This window comes from Triticum urartu, chromosome 6, assembly GCF_003073215.2.
Source record: "Triticum urartu cultivar G1812 chromosome 6, Tu2.1, whole genome shotgun sequence".
Classification (NCBI taxonomy): Eukaryota; Viridiplantae; Streptophyta; class Magnoliopsida; order Poales; family Poaceae; genus Triticum; species Triticum urartu.
In genome coordinates, this window is record NC_053027.1 from 223,330,567 (window position 1) to 223,346,293 (window position 15,727).

Sequence of the window (15,727 nt, forward strand, 5' to 3'; positions counted from 1 at the left end):
TTAAGCATATCAGTCAAACGCATACGCAAAAAGATAGGTTTAATCATTTCAGCAAAGCGTTCAAAATCCTCATCATCCTTTTTCTTGGGTGGTTTAGGAGGAAAAGGCATGGGTTTCTGAACCCATGGTTCTCATTCTTTACCGTACTTCCTAGCAATGAAGTCTCTCTTATCATAACGTTGATTCTTTGATTGTGGGTTATCAAGATCAACTGCAGGTTCAACCTCTACGTCATTGTTATTGCTAGGTTGAGCATCAACATGAACATCATCATTAATATTATCACTAGGTTCATGTTCATTACCACATTGTGTTTCAGCATCAGAAATAGAAATATCATTGGGATTCTCAGGTGTGTCAACAACAGGTTCACTAGAAGCATGCAAAGTCCTATCATTTTTCTTTTTATTCTTAGAAGAACTAGGTGCATCAACATTAGTTCTCTGAGAATCTTGCTCAACTCTCTTAGGGTGGCCCTCAGGATACAAAGGTTCCTGAGTCATTCTACCCCCTCTAGTCACAACTCTAACAGCATTATCATTTTTCTTATTATTTAATTCATTGAGCAAATCATCTTGTGCTTTAAGCACTTGTTCAACTTGAGTGGTAACCATGGAAGCATATTTACTAATAAGTTTAAGCTCACCTTTAACTCTAGACATATAATCACTCAAGTGTTCAATCATATAAGCATTACGTTTCAATTGTCTACCAACCTAAGCACTGAAGTTTTCTTGTTTAACAATAAAATTATCAAACTCATCCAAGCATTGGCTAGGAAACTTAGTAGATGGGATTTCACCCTTATCAAATCTATAGAGAGAATTTACCTTTACTACCTGTGTCGGGTTATCAAGACCATGTATTTCTTCAATAGGTGGTAAATTCTTAACATCTTTAGCTTTAATACCCTTTTCTTTCATAGATTTCTTTGCCTCTTGCATATTTTCAGGACTGAGAAATAGAATACCCCTATTCTTCAGAGTTGGCTTAGGAGTCAGTTCAGGAAGTGTCCAATCATTATCATTACTCAACATATTATTCAATAGCAATTCAGCTTGATCAACAGTTCTTTCCCTGAAAACACAACTAGCACAACTATCAAGGTGGTTTCTACAAGCATCAGTTAGTCCATAATAAAAGATATCAAGTATTTTATTTTTCTTGAGAGGATGATCAGGCAAAGCATTAAGTAATCGGAGAAGCCTCCCCCAAGCTTGTGGGGGACTCTCTTCTTCAATTTGCACAAAATTATGTATTTCCTTTAAGGCAGCTTGTTTCTTATGAGCAGGGAAATATTTAGTAGAGAAGTAATAAATCATATCCTAGGGACTACGCACACAACCAGGAGCAAGAGAATTAAACCATGTTTTAGCATCACCCTTTAATGAGCACGGAAATAGCTTAAGGACATAGTAGTAACGAATTTTTTCCTCATTAGTGAACAGGGTGGCTATATCATTTAATTTAGTAAGATGTGCCACAACAGTTTCAAATTCATAGCCATAAAAAGGATCAGATTCAACCAAAGTAATTAACTCAGGATCGACAGAGAAATCATAATCCTTATCAGAGATACAGATAGGTGAAGTAGCAAAACCAGGGTCATATTTCATTCTAGCATCCAAAGATTTTTCTTTCAGCGTAGCTAACAGTTTCTTAAGAGCATATCTTTCTTTGCAAGCTAAGAAGTCTCTAGTAGTTTCTTCATCCATAACATAACCCTCAGGTACATCAGGCAATTCATATCTAGGGGGAGAATCTTCATCATCACTTTCATCAATATTATCAGTTTCAATAATTTCATTCTCTCTAACCCTAGCAAGTTGTTCATCAATAAATTCAATTAATGGCACAATATTATCAAGCATAGAAGTAGTTTCATCATAAGTATCATGCATAGCAGAAGTGGCATAATCAATAACATGCGACATATCAGAATAAATAGCAGGAGTAGGTGTCGCAAATTTACTCATAACAGAAGGTGAATCAAGTGCAGAGCTAGATGGCAGATTTTTACCTCCCCTCGTAATTGAGGGATAAATCTTAGTTTTTTCCTATTTCAAGTTCCTCATAGTGATCAACAGATATAAATCCGAAGTGACTCAAAGAATAGAGCTATGCTTCCTGGAAACGGCGCCAGAAAATAGTCTTGATAACCCACAAGTATAGGGGATCACAACCATTTTCAAGGGTAGAGTATTCAACCCAAATTTATTGATTCGACACAAGGGGAGCCAAAGAATTTTCTCAAGTATTAAAAGTTGAGTTATCAATTCAACTGCACCTGAAAGACTTAATATCTGCAGCAAAGTATTTAGTAGCAAGGTAATATGGAAGTAACCGTAACGGTGGCAAAAGTAACAGTATTGGTTTTTGTAGTAATTGTAATAGTAGCAACGGAAAAGTAACTAAGCAAAGATCAATATGTGAAAAGCTCTTAGGCAATGGATCAGTGATGGATAATTATGTCGGATGCGATTCCTCATGCAACAGTTATAACATAGGGTGACACAGAACTAGCTCCAGTTCATCAATGTAATGTAGGCATGTATTCCGAATATAGTCATACATGCTTATGGAAAAGAACTTGCATGACATCTTTTGTCCTACCCTCCCATGGCAGCGGGGTCCTATTGGAAACTAAGGGATATTAAGGCCTCCTTTTAATAGAGTACCGGACCAAAGCATTAACACTTAGTGAATACATGAACTCGTCATACTACGGTCATCACCAAGAGTGGTCCCCATTATTGTCACTTCGGGGTTACCGGATCATAACACGTAGTAGGTGACTATTGAATTGCAAAATAGGATCAAGAACTCACATATATTCATGAAAACATAATAGGTTCAGATCTGAAATCATGGCACTCGAGACCTAGTGACAAGCATTAAGCATAGCAAAGTCATAGCAACATCAATATTAGAACATAATGGATACTAGGATCAAACCCTAACAAAACTAACTCAATTACATGATAAATCTCATCCAACCCATCACTGTCCAACAAGCCTACGATGGAATTACTCACGCACAGCGGTGAGCATCATGAAATTGGTGATGGAGGAAGGTTGATGATGACGACGACGACGGATTCCCCTCTTCGGAGCCCTGAACGGACTCCAGATCAGCCCTCTCGAGAGAGATTAGGGCTTGGCGGCGGCTCCGTATCGTAAAACGCGATGAATCCTTCTCTCTGATTTATTTTCTCCCCGAACGTGAATATATAGAGTTGGAGTTGAGGTCAGTAGAACCTCAGGGGGCCCACGAGATAGGGGTGCCCCTAGGGGGGTGGGCGCGCCCTCCACCCTTGTGGACAGGGTGTGGGCCCCCTGGTGTTGATTCTTTTGCAAATATTTTTTATAAATTCCAAAAATATTCTCTGTGAAGTTTCAGGTCATTCTGAGAACTTTTATTTCTGCACAAAAATAACACCATGGCAATTGTGCTAAAAACAACATCAGTCCAGGTTAGTTCCATCCAAATAATTCAAGTTAGAGTCCAAAACAAGGGCAAAAGTGTTTGGAAAAGTAGATATGTTGGAGACGTATCACCCACCAACCACTCAAGCGCGACCCACATTGTCAATCAGTGCGGTGTCAAGCTGCAAGATGATTAACTGGATCCGTTCGCCACATGGCAGCCATTTCCTACAGAAGAAGCCTATAGATGACACCCGTCCTGCGATGTGTCAAGGGACATGCGTGGAGCTGGCAAGATAGCCTGGGAAGCCTTGTCGGGTGACCAGTGATGTGACACCAAGCGGTGCATTTAATGCACCCTGTCAGCCCGTAGAGTTAGGTATGATATCAGTGGATAATGATTACTTTGCCATCGTGGTGACCCCTTAATCTATAAAAGGAGGCCCATGGCACTCGTAGGAGGGGTTGGAAAGTTGATGAACCCAAGCCACCATCACGCGTAGTCGTTGCGGCCCCGAGGCAAACCCCGCCGGGCAAGTGTACTATGCACCACCACGCTCATTCCACCATCAATCCACCAAAGCAGGAGTAGGGTCTTATGCCTCGTGGCGTCCTGAACCTGGGTACTTGCTTGTGTGCTCTCTATCGTGCTGTCGTACGCTGATCTGCTCTTTGTGCAATGCGACGTCCCCCTACCGAACCAGCAAGGGGCCACCCCGTCCCATAGGTGGCCACGGACATCCCGCGACAATCTGGAGGGCGCTTTTGTAGACCCGAAACCCCAAACGCCCGGGAGGGACTCCATCTGGGCACATGGAGGCTATGGGCTGCCCTATGTCGACCTGACCGCCCCTAGAGCCTCATGGATTCGCAACCCTCCATTCCTGAAGAACGACGAATAACGAGAAGAAAGATACAAGGGTAGGGGATATATGAACACGAAAAAGTAGTAGATGTGTTTGTTTGATTGTGTGTTCACCTTTTGTCAATATAAGAGAGGGATGGACTTCCCGTACAAGAAAAGGACTCCAAATCATGTCCAAATCTTTCCAAAATTAAACAAACTCGATTTAGGTAAGTCTGGGACATTAGTTAGATTTCTGACTCTAACAAGCCGCAAACGACCTCGGATGAAGATGTGCCCAAAAGCAAATTTAACAGTTTCGACAAGGCGAACAACTTTCATCTTGAACATTTTTCGATTCGAGGCCGTCTTCAGGGCGAATTGCTCGCGCAAGACAGCCAAGTGGTGGCGCTACCCATCAGACATCATGTCTGGTGGGGCGCGCCATATGTAGCCTCCTGGTAGGGCTGCATTTGAATGGCTCTAACTTTTGCATAAGATCTCGGATTGAGATGATGTTTATATCGAAATCGACCTTTTCAATGAGACGAAGACAACTTGTGTAGAAAGTTTTTCCATTTGACGTCGTCTTGGGGGCTTAATCGGCCAAACTGTACTCTGAATATAAGATCCTAGTACATTGAGCATAGTTTCGGCCTTCGAGATGAAATCGGACGGCGATGGCCCAAACTTCAAAGATGTTCATATCAACAATATGGAACTCTTTCATATAGACCACTTCTCCATTTGAGGCCATGTTAAATATGTTCTTGATCGTGCCAAAATCTAGTGTCAACACATGCCCACCTGTTTTTCGGCAAAACTTGTGTGCTGAAAAATAACTTGCACTTAGCTTGCTCTAAGGACGGTGTCAACACTCCATCGGCCATTTTGCATGTTCTTAGGAAGATAAGTTTATATCGGCCATTGCTTGTGTGAATATTTTGATGCAAGCTTGGGTGAAACGTTCTCAACTTCATTAATCCGACTATAAAGTTCCATAGATATGCATGTCAAAACCATCCATCAACCATATTGTCCACCCTTCTGCTAGGATCTTGTAGATAATCAACAATGAACTTCCTCAAATCCTTAATTTTGCCAGCATAAAATTTTCATTAGTAGTCGAAGCAGTGGGTTTTGGTTTGGCCTTACCTACATTGGCAAGAATAAGGATCGGCTATTGATAGATATATGCAATACACCATGATCAACATAGTAACCAGATGCTTGTTGTGCCAACTCATTTGCTCTTCAGTTGTCATGTCTAGATATATGAGCAGTATTAAAGCAAACCAAGGTAAAATTTACATATAGACATACCTCAAGATAAACTATAAGTGATTCGTCAAAACATGGATAACCCTTGGATATTTGTTGCACTACTCATAACGTATCACTAAAAGCCTCAATATGTATAGCACCTATAGCAAATAAAATATTCAGACCGAATAACAATGCATATTTGGGTTTGATTAATCGTGCATAAAAATATTCTAAGTGGCATGAGGCTTCAAAAATAGTACCATCAAGAAATATATAAACAACACCAACACTTTGGCCATTGCTACGAATTGAACCATCAAAACATAATCTCCATAGTACTAGAAAGACAAGGCTAATATCAACATTATGCATGTTATTAATCCGATGTTCAGTAATAAAATCAGCTATGATTTGGCCTCTTATAGATATCAAAGATGCATAAGCCAAATCATATCCAAACAAAGTATAAGCCCACTAGCCAATTCTGCAACAATGAATTGGTCTATGCATCATATATTCAATGCCATTGGTCATGATGTCTCAACTTCATTCAATCATAATATAGGCATACATATAAATTTCCATGAGCACGTACCTTGTCTCGCTCTCCAATCGAACTAAGGACGATGTTAGAATACTACACCGGCCATGCATTGACAAACTCTTAGGACGATAGATAAATATCGTCCATTACCATATAAACTTCTTTCAAAGAACATATAGCCGAAAAAACAAATGCAATGACAATTGAAGTATTTCGGCCCTTTGGATCAGTAACAAACTTGTAGCTAATCAAATGTATAGTGATTTGGTAATACCCTTTCATGATATAAGAAATTATATTGCAACCATGGATCATTATAAGCCCATTGAGGGTAACCAATCATACCTGATGACAAATTCCATGGAATAGGCATTAATGGCATAGTTGAAGAATATGGATAATGTGTGGACTGAATATGTTGAAACCTTTGGCTTGGTCCTTCATACTTTTCACTCTTTTCCTTCTTCACCTTTCCTGCACTTCTTGTGGTGGAAGCTTGCACATAATTCTTATTTTGAGTTGTAACATCCCAAAATTCTAAATGTTGGAATGTTATATTAAATAAATAGTTTTGATTTGTTTGCTTGATTGTGGTGTGGTTGCTTGTGTGAAATTGAGTGAAATTTGAAACCTTTTTGGAAGTTAAATGAGAGGGAACAAAATGACTTTCCCAAACTTTCATTTTCCATTCTGATATCCATGAATTCAAGAGCATTTCATCACAAAACCCAAGAAAGAAGATGATATGACTTATTCCATTTAAATAAATGAATAGGGTTTTGAAAATATTTGAATCTCATTTGAAAATATTTCAAATTCAGAAACTTTATCCAACTCAATGGTTTTCAGTAGAGATGATAAAATGAATTCTTCAAATCATATGAAATAGGAGTTGGGAGTTTAAAAGAATCAAATTCAAAGTCCCTTTCAAATTATTTTTCAATTTGGAGTTATTTGGTTTTTATTCAAATTATTTTTCTCCAAAAATAAAATATATGGAAATTAGGGTAAGATTATTCCCTATAGTAGAAAATTGAAGAGAAATAAATTTGAAATCATTTTGGTATTTTTAAAATATTTTTTATGGGGTTTTATTGAACCAGTAGCACTCTTTGCTTTATTTACTTTTTTGTGGATTTTATTTGACGCTAGAAAAATTTTCATGTTGTAGAAAATCTTTTTCTGAAAATTTTGATATATTATATGCCTATAGTATATTTTTTATTGTATTTGGTTTTATTTTATTTTTCTGTAAAATTGTTCAAAAAAATTTGGACCGACCGGATCGGCCCGACCCAGCTCGCCAGGCCATAGCCCAGCCGGCCCATGCCGCTCGCCCGCTCGTCTCCGAGCTCCGCTCGGAGTCAGCCGTCGCTACAGTTGCGGCACCGCCAACCTCGGCGTTCATGTCCGCCCCGGACTCCTTTGGCCCCTTCCGTAATCCACCGGCCCGCCAGGCCTTTAAATAGTGGAGCCGCCGCCTTCCTCCTCACATCGCGCCACCGCTGCCACATCTCGCTGTCGCCGCCGCCGCTCCCGCATGGGTGTTGCCGAAACTTTGCGATTGTGTGGGGTGTGTAATATGATGTAGTACTAGGTGAAGGCATATGCATTGTTGTAAAACCATATTTTTTTCTCGCTAATTTCACTAATTGGTAAAGATTCATCTTCTGGAAAAACTCTAGCTTTTATTGCATTATAATCAGGAACTAGCCCCTTATCATGTTCTTCAAGGCAAATAACACGAATCCTCTTATTTTTGTCTAAACTCTTCAATGCAGCCACCACTACATCATCTTCTACAATATTGGGCACAACCGCTCCTATAAAATTTACATTTACTTGGCTATGACCAGGACGGTGTGAAGCCGAATTATGAACATCTACAGTTGTGTATGGTGCTGAAAAATTACTGCCATGAGGTGTAGTATATGACGGTTGAGAGCAACTGGCCGAATAGCTAGTAGTATCATGGCCAATTCTCCCATCCGTCGACATGGTTGAACTAGTATATTGCCAATTAGTTGCCGATGAATAAAAAGGTGAAACACTTTGTTGCATGCTATTGGAAGTTCCTACATGAGGTGTTTCAACTTGATTGACAAAACTCATCATGTGGTTCATTGGCATATGAATTTGTTGGGCTGCCGATGCATATGAGTTGGAATACATATATTGCATGTTACAAATATCATAAGAAGTTGAAGCATGTAAATTACTTTGAATCGGCCCTTGCACGTAGTTAGATGCATGATTGAAAGAACTAGGGATGGCCGATTGATTATACTCATTGAACAATCGAGTAACACCATATGAATTATTTGCATCTACGGTAGGGAATTGGGTATTCATATTACCTTTGTAGATTGCAAACCCTAGATGACGATTTCTTCGTTGCAAGAACAGGTCAGAGACCGTTCAAAACTTCGTCCCAGCGGAGTCGCCAAAAAGTGTGTTCGCACACGAACAGGTCACCGTGTACCTCCAATGAAGAGGGCAATGCACCGCGGGTCACGTCAAAGGAGACCCGTCTGGAAGCGTGGTACGCAAGCAATCCGGCGGGCGCTTTTGTAGACCCGAAACCCCACACGCCCGGGAGGGACCCCGTCTGGGCACGCGGAGGCTATGGGCTGCCCTATGTCGACCTAACCGCCCCTAGAGCATCATGGATTCGTAGCCCTCCATTGCTGAAGAACGACAAAGAACGAGAAGAAAGATTCAAGGGTAGGGGATAGATGAACACGAGAAAGTAGTAGATGTGTTTGTTCGATTGTGTGTTCACCTCTTGTCAATATAAGAGGAGGACGGACTTCCGGTACAAGAAAAGGACTCCAAATCACGTCCAAATCATGTCCAAATCATGTCCAAATCTTTCTAAAATTAACTGAACTCGGATTTAGGTAAGTTTGGGACATTAGTTCAGTTTTTGACTCTCACAATCCGAACTTGGATGAAGATGTACTCAAAAGCAAATTTAACGGCTTCAATGAGACGAACAACTTTCATGTTGAACGTTTTCGATCGATCCATCTTCAGGGCCGCATCGCTCGTGCAAGACAGACGAGTGGTGGCGCTACCCATCAGACATCATCTCTGCTGGGGCGCGCCATATGTAGCCTCCTGGCAGGGCTGCATTTGAATGGCTCTAACTTTTGCATGCGATCTCGGATTGAGATGATTTTATATCATAATCGACCGTTTCGACGAGACTAAGACAATTCGTTTAGAAATTTTTTCTATTTGAGGCCGTCTTGAGAGCATAATCAGCCGAATAGTATTCTGGATACAAAATCTCAGTACTTCGAACACAACTTCAGCCTTAGAGATGAGATCGGATGGCTATGGCCAAAATAGGAAAGTTTCTCCTCTTGATGATACAAAACTTTCTCACTTTGATCACTTTTTCATTTGAGGCCTTCTTAATTATGTTTTCAACCATGCCAAAATCTGGTGTCAACAATAGGGCATAAATTTGAAATCTCATCAACCAATGCAGATGATGATGGAGAAATGTAGTACTCCATCTCGTAATTCACAAAATTACTCAAAGTTTAATCTGCATTAATTATAATATATTCATGGATGACCACTAAATGAGTAGGAATGGTTACATGCACTGGTTGGTTTCTTTTAATCCTTGCATGCTTCAATTTAATGCACCATGGAATGTGAACATGTGACGGAAAGAAGTGAAAATAAGACTGTTACGAAGAAAATGAGATGAGCCTAATAAACGATTTTTTTTAGAATCAACGTAATTAATACGGCCACCGGCCGTGTGCACACATTTATTTTCGAGCACATTTCTTTATTTCATCAACGACATTTTCATACAGGGAAGTACATTCACCGATTCTTTGCTAGGAGAGCAAGACCAAAGAAAACAAGAACCACAATTAGACATTTTAAAAGATATCCAATTTCCATAACTACTCCCACTAATTGTATTAATATCTTCTCTATGTCTTTACTGTTGATCTGTGGCTTCTCGAGCTTGCACACTTCTTTCTTCTTCGATTCTAAAGAACTAGACGTTGCTTCACATCTAATATCATGTCTAGTCTCATCTCTAGCCTCTATTCTAGCAAGGAGTGCACGAGCATCTACCAAATTTCATGCTATCAATAAATCGATGTATTCTTCTTCCCAAAACCAAAACTTGCATCCATCCTACACACAAGTTTGAGTATGAGCTATCGAACATGCGCCAAATAAGGGAGCACAGCAGAATCAAAAGAAGTACTACGCACCTTATCTTTTTCGCACTTGATGAACACCCATCCGGGATGTTGTGGTGTGGTCAAAACGCGGCGCAGGACCTGCCGCGGGCAGCCATCGTACTTTATGAGCGGCAACGGTGAACCGACTAGTCGTTGGGTTAGGGCCAAGCCCGAACGGTGGTCGGCCGTGTCTTTGCGGCGATCCGCCGACGAGATAGATCTGAGTGGCTAGAGGCGGATTCAGTACCTGCACGCGACATGTAGGCATTTCCATTGTTGTGCGACCAGGTACCTGGACACTCCATGGCAAGGAGTAGTCGCAGGAGGCCAGAATGCTCCAAATCCAACACCCGCGTGCGCCAAATCCTGCAGCCGCAGATATAGCGGTTCACCGCCAGCGCCGAGATGAGAGGCACAGATCCGGCCGTCGTGCTATGATCGGTTGGCTATAGTGCGAGGCTCCGACGGACGTGCCTGTACCTCTTCTCTTCTTGTACGTACTCCATTTATCTCACTTCTTGTGGCTTCCCACTCCCATGATATTCCTATTCTATGAACCTGTGTGTGTGTGTGTGTGTGTTTGTGTGTTTTAACAGTGTGTGTGTGTTAGAGAGAGCGACACATCGACCTAATCCTACAAGGAGATGGTGTGTAGTACTACGATTTAGCCGCGACAGTCGGTGCATCCTCTCGTTTTCGGGCGTCCCGTCAGGACAGCTACCACACCCACTCCTGACCAGCCTGGCCCACCCAAAGCCCCTCCTTCGCCCGTGAGCGCATCCTGCCTGGAACTGTCAGCGCCGCTCCAGAGAATCGGTGCCGCATTCATGCCCAGGCAGAGCGGATGCGACCTCTCACTAGCACCTGCGTTGAAGGGAGAAGCGGATTCAAGAGTGATGGTTGCTTCGTCCGTCCAACTTATTGCCGGGTCTCTGTGATTTGATGGCTCATTGGTCATTATTACTGAGGTGGTACGACCGTGCTGAGTCTTATTTGCTCTGTACACTTTACTTTGGTGCATGACACGTGCACCGGATACTGGATGTCCCACATTTCGGCGAAAGGAGGTAGAGCGTCTCCACTCTTTACAATTTTCTCCATTCTTACAGCGGAGGAGTGCAAAAGCAGTGAAAATACACAAGATCAGTGATTACATGGCCCACTTCACACTATCACAATATTTTTTGGACACTGTGCGACACCTAACTCTTTAGTACATAGTACGTACTATAATTTCTCGTCGAGATAAATTTGTACAATGCTATGAAGCTTCCAGCTTCTTTTTCATGTATCTTGCATCCAAGGTTGCCCCGTTGCAACATTCCATCAAATACAAAGGAGACTAACATGCATGCTATTGCATCTCAATGATTCATAGATCATAGCTAATATGTACTCCCTCCGCTCCAAAATAAGTGTCTCATCTTTATGCCAACTTTAGTACAAAGTTGTACTACTACTAAAGTTGACACTTATTTTGGAACAGAGACAACTAAAGAAAAAAACATCCATGTAGTACCTAGGCCTTGAACCCTAAACCCTAACCGGCTTTAATTTGCTAGAGACGTTGAACCTTCCGAAGAAATGAGTTTGCAACCCTTTGACCATCGAATCATTTTGTGCAGTTTCACTAAAATCGAGCTGAGCACCCTGTGGAAAAGAAATTGAAGAAGCGTGATTAGAATAAGACTACTGGGACTAGTTGATGAGACATAAGTTCATCACAAATACACCACATGGAGCGATGTGGGCAGCTGAGGCAGTGGTGCAAGCCGGCTGTAAAGGAAGTTGTACCTGAGGGATCCCGGGATGTAGCTAGCTTAGAGGAGGGCGGCGGGAGGCGACAACTACCCACGTCGCGACAGTGAGCAAGGGACAAAGGCAACCGCACCGGCTTTGTGAGAGAGAACGACGGGGACCCCTGACCGGGTGTGCCAACAGTGGGTTTTCGCCATCGGCAACGGCGACTGTGACGCCCTCGATTGAATCGTACACTAATCATACACGCAAATGTGTACGATCAAGATCAAGGACTCACGGGAAGATATCACAACACAACTCTAGACACAAATTAAAATAATACAAGCTTTATATTACAAGCCAGGGACCTCAAGGGCTCGAATACATAAGCTCGAATAAACAAGAGTCAGCGGAAGCAACAATATCTGAGTACAGACATAAGTTAGACAAGTTTGCCTTAAGAAGGCTAGAACAAAAGCAACATCGATCGAAAAGGCAAGGCCTCCTGCCTGGGAGCCTCCTAACTACTCCAAGTCGTTAGCGGCCGTCACGTAGTAGTAGGCACCCTTGGGGTAGCAGTAGTCATCAGTGGTGTCGTCTGGCTCCTGGGATCCGTCATCTGGTCACAACAATCGGGTATGGGGGAAAAGAGGTAGCAAAGCAGCCGTGAGTACTCATCCAAAGTACTCGAAAGACTTACATCAAATCTAAACCAAAATGCATCTGAATCAAAGGAATGGACTGTATCTGTGGACTAAATTGCAGAATGCAAGAAGAGAAGGGGAAAACCTAGCCTATCGAAGACTAGCATCTTCAAGCAGCTCCAAGCATCTTGCAGCATTCAGTAGAGTATAGAAAGGCATATTATAATATTAGCAAGTATGTTGTAACCTGCCCAGAGAACACTTCCTCGACTCCCTGCGAGGAAACAATCCCGGAGCTATCATTTCCAATACATGCCTCAGCATCAAGTTCTAGTTGTATCGACCGGGATACAATCCGAGCGTCCGTTACCGTAGGACAGGCTATCGATAGATGTTTTCTTCCCTGTAGGGGTGCACCAACTTACCCACCATGCTCGATTAACTCCGGCCGGACATACTTTCCTGGGTCATGCCTGGCCTCGGCCAAACAATATGTCGCAACCCGACCTAGGCTTAATAGAGAGGTCAGCACATTGGACTAAGCCTATGCCCCAGGGGTCATGGGCCATCTCCCCGGGAACTCCTGCACGTTGCGTACGCGGCCGGTGAGAAGACCTAGCTACCTCCTTAAACAAGGCAGGAGCTTACGTAGTACAACCCGGCGCGCGCCGCTCAGTCGCTGACGTCGATTAAGCTTCGGCTGATGTATACGACGCAGAACGCCCATTCTATGCCCACGTGATGGTTAGTGCTATCAGGCCAGAGGCCCCTCGGATCAAATATCCAAACCGTGAGTGTGTTGGTAGTGCGGTCACGAGCAGAGACTCACGAAAGATGTGACCCCGTCGCCCCGTCTCGAGTACTTGCGGCAAGGGCTAAGAATGCCCGACCACGCCTCGTGTTCAACTCTCGGGTACCCTCCAAGTCAACCCGTCTCCACATCACTCGCGGGTACCCCTCAAGGTCGACCCGCCTTTCCAAGTAATAGTTGTAAAGTCCAAGTATCTGTGTGTCCAAACATCAAGGGGAAAAAGCCGAGGAATCACCCCCGGTGAATTCCACTCGATGTAATCATCAAGGTGAAGGTAAGAGGATCCACCCTCAAGGTTCACACTTGAGGGGTTGCACGACAGAGCCATATCGGTAGTGGTTAAGGAGGAAATCACCCTCGATGACCACGACCGAATAGCTACACTACAGAGATCTCATCAGGGGTGATGTATAAGGTTCCACCCTCGGCACTCGATGGTAACTCTGCAGAGTCGTACAACTAGTGGGGGTGATGTGCGGTGTCGGGGCCTGGACGTCGATCACGCTGATCGAGTCATCGAACATAAAGCATGGCAACTGGGACAAGGTGGGGGTAACTGATGGATCACTAACCAACCTATACTAAGCAGTTTAGGATAAGCAAGTAAGGTAACAATAAGAAGGTTACAAAAGCAGGCTATGCATCAGAATAGGATCATACAGAAAGCAGTAGCAGTTCTAATGCAAGCATGAGAGGGAAAGAAATGGGCGATATCGGAATGCTCAAGGGGGGTTTGCTTGCCAGGAAGCTCTGTTGAAAAGGAACAAGTGTTGTCGTTGACGTAGTCAATCACAAGGGCATCATCATCATCATTCTCGGGGTCTACCGGAGAGAAGAGGGGGGAAAACAATAAATAGCAAGCACACAAATGCAACAGAAAGCAAGACATGGCAGTAAGCTACGCTAGGAGTGCTCTAACGCAGTACTACATGTTGCAGACGGAGAGGGAAAACATCCAGAGGGGTTTTCCCGACGTCTGGCTTTTTCCGGACAAACAAAAAAAGAGGGTACGGTTCCATGTTCAGCATTCTAGGAGCACGTGACAAATGAAAGGACCGCGTATTCGGATTCGTTGGATTTTTCTGAGCAACTTCCTTGTAGAAAACATTTTCATCCGAGTTACAGTTTAATTTCTATGAATTTCTAAAGGTTTAAACATTTTTTAGAATTAAATAAATTAACAGAAAGGTTATTGCGTCAGCATGATGTCACAGTGACATCAGCAGTCAGCAGGCCCGCTGACCAGGTCAAACCTAACCAGTGGGTCCCACATGTCATACACAGAGGGCTAATAGTGGGTTATTTTAATTAAACATGGTTAATTAGCTACTGGACCCCACCTATCAGTGACTCATTAACTAACTAATTAATTTTAATTATGAAAAACATTTTAGTTAGAGGATTAAGCGGTGGGGCCTGCGTGTTAGTGGCACTGAGTGCCCAACCAGCATAGTTGACCGCGATCAATGTGGTCAACTGGGTCCAAGGGGCCCACGGGCAGCGACCCAGAGGCAGGCCCCACCGGTGCCAGGTCAGCGTCGGTGCTGGAGCAACGCCGGGGAGGCCATCCGCGGTGGCCGAACACCGGAGACAGTCGGAATCGCGCTATGGCGCATCATTTGAGCCATGGTCGGGCGCGTTCGGAAGCTGACGATCTCACGCGTCGAATGCTACCAACGTTTGGGTCTGGGAATGGCCGGAACATCGCCGACATCGACGTTTGGTGGCGGTGGTTTTCGGGCAACGACGGAATTGACGAAGCCGTGTGTGTTAGCTCGAACTAAAAGCGTGTGGGGGGTGATCTACGCGAGTGCCGAGCGGGCAAGCTCGATGGACACGTGCAGGTGGTCAAAAGGTCACCGGAGTAGCTCTGGCGAACAGCGAGGCGGCGGTGTGTTCAGTCAAAGTGGCAGCATGTGCTAGCGAGCTCGGGGAAAGGCATACGCGTGGGCGTTGGGCTCCTGGTAACCTGACGAGCTCGGCAACGAGCTCAGACGCGAGCTGCGGCAACGGTGGCCGCTGCGATAAGATTCACCATGGCGGTGGGGCAGCACCAATGGCGATGGCATCGAGGGGGCGAGATCGACGGCGATAGCATAGGGGAAAGGTCAGGGAGCTTACGTAGGAGCGCATGGTGGCTCATTGGAAGGTTAGGAGCAGCAGGGCGCCAGAATCGCAGAGGAATGCCGATGGCTCCTGAGGAAGAAGAAGCTGGCATCGGTGTCGATGCAG